At 33.5% G+C, this 5,061-nt stretch overlaps 1 long non-coding RNA gene across 1 annotated transcript; it reads right to left on the minus strand.

Moving 5' to 3' along the window:
• Positions 1 to 2,602: 2,602 nt before the first annotated feature.
• LOC112520314 lies at positions 2,603 to 4,730 on the minus strand. The gene is made up of 3 exons (XR_003069981.1): positions 4,365 to 4,730; positions 2,919 to 2,981; positions 2,603 to 2,797 (listed from the first exon to the last, which is right to left on the minus strand). It is a non-coding gene; the product is annotated as an uncharacterized LOC112520314 (long non-coding RNA).
• Between the last annotated feature and the right edge of the window lie 331 nt (positions 4,731 to 5,061).

The raw sequence follows: 5,061 nt of genomic DNA on the forward strand, positions 1-5,061 counted from the left end.
AAACCATTAATCATAGACATCCAACGATGGTTTGTCATACGATTTATGATTTTATGCTTCATACGATTCCTTTTACAACGATTCTTCCTTGTTTTCCTATGTGATGATTCCTCCAAAGGAGGATGAACCCCAACCATAGGAAAAGAAACCAAAAAAATGAAAAACTCTAGAGAGAATTCTAGAGAGAGAGAAAATTTCGACCAAATGAGGAGCCTTATCAAAATGTAGTTAACGATGTGGCAATAGAAGATAACATGGATTTTGTTGGTGATGAGGATTCTGGTAAGTTAAGATATATTGTATTTGTTCATGGGGTTTCAATCTACTATTTTTCCATGGATTTCGACTGGTTTCAGCATCTATGCATGTATGCAACATTCAAACAAACCTGTAGTTATTTTGTACAAGATATGCTTCGATTTCAATGGTTTCAAACAGTGAAGTGATGTCGACTGGTTTCATGTTCGATGGCGTGAATATATGAATAAATGGTTGCATATGTAGTGTATGACGAATGAGATTTTTAATTTTTTGAATCATGTGATTGCAAAACAGTCCTTGCACATAGTTGTATGAATGTGTTTTCATTACTTCATTAGTAGATGAATAAAACTTACGTTGTTGTATTATTGTTGATCATGGAATATAAGTCCATATCTATTTTGTGTTTACGCTCTTACCTTTTTTGTATTTTAGATTGTTGCGTAGTGTTGTTCATAATCAAAACAACATAGTTTATAGAGTTTATGTTTTTTTTTTCAAATGGTTGTAATTATGAATGCAGTGGAAGCTGATGATATGTTTTTAACACTGGGTGGTTCGGAGTTATGTACCAGAAGGATTTAAGATAGGCGTTGGAATACAATTTTTGTCTTTGGAAGCTGCGGAAGGATTCTACATTAAGTATGTTGATTATGTGGGTTTTGATGTTCGTGAGTCTAATCATAAGATAAATAAGTTGGTCTAATAATGAAGTTCTCTATGCCGATCGTAATAACATAACCTAACCTATAAACATATTTTGGTCAAACCAATGACGATTCATATATGCAGATCCATTTTCTTATGAAGAAAAAAATGTTTCACAATGTTTTGAATATTGTATAATGAACATAAAATGTACACATAGACAGCTTCATTATCTTATGTAAAGAACCTATGTCATATATATATATATATATATATGTATGTGTGTGTGTGCGTGCATTTTGGTTGTTTGTCATACTACTACCCATTTCACTGATATGCAGATTGTGTTTCATTCTAAGATGACACTTTTCACATATGCAAATGTGTATCATACTTACATATGCCATTAGAATTTATTTAACCGTTACTTATTATTTACTCTGCTTATTGAGTCTTATGTATCTTCTTCAAATGACTTTTTCTCTGTTAATGCATTCATATTATGCTCATATGTCTTCTTAATTTCTGTTCCTACTGGAAACATTAATGAACATTACAATATTCAATAGTGTAGTTTGAATAATCACATTTCTCTTATTTAAAATCATACCATATTTGGCATCATCTTGCAAGTCAAATTGCATCCTTTTAGTCACTTATGTAAATTGTTCAACAAATCATCAAAATGTATTTACATATCTGAATCTGGTTTGCATAGCAAGTTCTCAATGATATTTCATTCAAACTATTATTTTCCTAATGTCATCTTTTTCTTCCAAGGTGCAGATGTGAATGTACATATACATGAGGGTAACCATGGCTAAACAGCTTTACTATGGCTCCACATATGAATTTTATAGTATATGTCCAAGGTTTATCATATGAAATGTCATGCTTTCACATATGGACATTGGTTACAAATCCCACTTATTCCATTAAATCCAAATGGCAAATGCTAAAGAAATATTCGTAACTCATTTGTACACATATGCATATTTCATAGATAGTTAATGCATCACCAATTGAACTGATATTTTTTCAAATGCTAGCTTCCCCTTTGACCTTTGATGGTGCATATGTGAATGTACATTATATCCATAAAGGTTACCATGGTTTCAAGTTATGTTCCACATCTGCTTTATCATGGTAAACAGATTTACCATGGTTTCACATATGAATTGTACCATTTACCATCAGGGTTTATCGTATGAAAGACCATGATTTCACATACGCGCAATTGTTTCTATATCTAATTAATTCCATAAATTCAGTTTCAGCTATATTAAATTTTCTACTTTTATAGGTGAACTAATTTATGAACATAATTTAGTTTTACACATATGCATATTGCAAAATAGTACGAAAACCTAGGTTAGTCGATAACTTATATGATGAATTTGTAGGGGGAAACACACCTCTAAATCTTTAAATTTAATTGTTTTCTATCATATTCAACACACGAGTAGTGATGAAATCTCAAAATAAAGTTCCCAGATACGATCAACGATGGTAATTTGTGTCCGAAATCCTGAAATTTGCATTGTGAAAACTGTCGTTGGAGATGGAAAAATTGAAATCCGATAGAGACCAAGTTTCATTATTTTCAACATGGGTTTTCTTCTTCCTATTTTCCCTTATCGTGCCTTCATCCTTGTATGTTTCTTTTTGTATGTATGAACAAAGACAGCCATGAAAGGAAAAATAAAGGAGAAATTTGCAGAGCATGCAAACACCATTAAAGCAAGGTATGTTAGATTCGCAACTTGTGTATTGTAGTTTTACGGAGTTGTTTTTCCTTATTCACTATGCATCGAGAAAATTGTCGTCTTCATTGTGCCTGGCCATGGAGAGAGTGAAGTATATCAGTAGTATTGTTCCCATGCTTGACCTGTCAAAGTTGATACACATTGACATTGTTAGTTCAAACAAAACCAAATCAACAATAACAATCAAGAAACAGTTCTAATCATCAAACATGTTAAAGTTTTTCAACTGTCTTTCTCACTTACCTAAACCTTTACTCGTATGGTTGAAGAGACTTGTTCTTGTTCTTCACAACCTCCTCTAATTTGCTGCATAGGCTAAGGTTTATCAGGATTTTTGACAAACAGATTCATCAAGTCTCTTTGCGTAAGAGCACAAAATCTACTCTTATTTATAATATAGCGGTAAATTAAAGTTATATTTCTAATATACAGGTAAATTGAAGATGAATATGAAGGATAGAGTAGATGCGTAGTACTACGAAGATGATTGGGATTGCCCCGTTGATGAGACAAAAGTTTTGAGAAACAAGAAAGAAAGACCACCGGCAACCGCCATCGCCGGACCATCAAATTGGACATCCATGTTGTCACCGGAGAAACAGAGGAAGAGCAAGGACATCCAAAAACCCAAGTTTCTCCCTCTCTAGATTTTTTCTCTCAAGGTTTCTTTGTTGTTTTGGGTTGTTTTCTGTTTTTCTTGGCTCTTGTGGATGATCTTTCACCTCCTTTGGACGATTCATCTCATAGGAAGACTCGAAAAACTAAGAAAAATCTCTGTCCAGATTTCCAATCTCCAAATTTTTGTTCTTTGCTCATGAAAAATGGCCTCACCTTTCGTTCATTGCTTGAACCCAAAACCTCCTACGGTTTTTTAAAATCTGCCCTGTACCAAAAACCGTGAGAAGCTTGGATGAGCCAACCACTGATTCTGAAAAGTTGGAAGGACCTTTCACTGTTTTGGAAGATGGTACGCTGTTGTCTTCTACGACTATGGATGGGTCAAAAAGTAACACCTTTCACTGTTGTTTGGAAGGACCTTTCACATGCAAGGGATTGGGTCACAGATTTGTCTTCTATGTCAAAATCTAATATTTCCCGAAATCAATGTAGAAATAAATAAGGTTACCAACTTACACCAATTCAAATAAGAGATGCTCCACCCATGGCACAAAAAGGTATTGTCATGTTTGACAAGATACATAGCACATGATAAAGTTTCAATTCCAAGTAAAATCTATAAAATAGCACTCCATAATGAAAGGGTAATCTTGTGGACAAACATCAATACCAGTAATGTTTTGCAAGGATTATTGTGGGTGAAAGGTTCCTTTAGCTTGAAATTTTGCAGAAAAAAGGAAACATCATTTGCATAACAAGAAATTGCTGCAATTTTATGCAAGAAACTTCTGAAAAAGTTAAGAATCCACAACAATTAAACCTGCAAATGATATTTCAGTGTCAACATATAGCTCCATGCTTTTGAAAGAGGGAGTATAACATAATTGTTTGTCCACTCATCTATCTARTACTTTTAATTTTAGAGGACTTGGTGCATTAACAATTCAATCAACCACTTCAATTATCATCTCCTTCGATTCTCTTCAGAACACTTGAAAATCGACGCAYTTGTTTCATACATTCGTTTCATGAACATTTGGGAGGAAATTAAAGAAACAAAACTGAATTCACCTTAAGAGATTGAGAAGAGCCATTGACGTCGGTTTTAACACACCAAACCCTAAMTCTTCTRAATCCACACACYTGAAAAACAAACAAATTAACCCAAAAACATCAATTTCAACAACGTAAAACACAAATCGCGATAAATAAGGAGACGGTACCGAAGTAGGTTGATGAGAAGAGTGAAGAGATGGAGAAATTGAGCTAATCGAAGCCAAAGCAGAAGCTCCATAGACCTCCATTGTATTTGAGAAGTGTAATTACGACAAATATTCGGAATAGAGTGGGAAGAAGCTGATGTTTTGGAGGTGGAGGTGGTGGTGGTTGTGGACAACAATGGTGGATGAATCATCGTGTTTGCATTTGAACCATATTAGACATATTCTTCATATCTTATTGTGGTACCCACTATTGATCTAACTACGAATCATCTTATGAAGGCTGGTTTAATTTTGAATCATGTACGGTTATTTTACAAATTAATTAATATATAAAATTGAAGATTAATATAGTAAATTAATAAGATCGATTGAAAAAATAATTACACACAYGTTGAGTTTATAAACTCATATAAAGTTGAAGGGTTGGAGTGAGGTACATGCAGGATCTGAAGTCTTTCTGATATTGTTGCTTCAAATTTCAGTTACTTYAAGAGAAAGAAGAATTTTGAGTTTGAATTTAGGTTCAAAATAGAAAACAAACAAAG

Source organism: Cynara cardunculus (assembly GCF_001531365.2).
Source record: "Cynara cardunculus var. scolymus isolate 2C chromosome LG 10, CcrdV1, whole genome shotgun sequence".
NCBI lineage: Eukaryota > Viridiplantae > Streptophyta > Magnoliopsida > Asterales > Asteraceae > Cynara > Cynara cardunculus.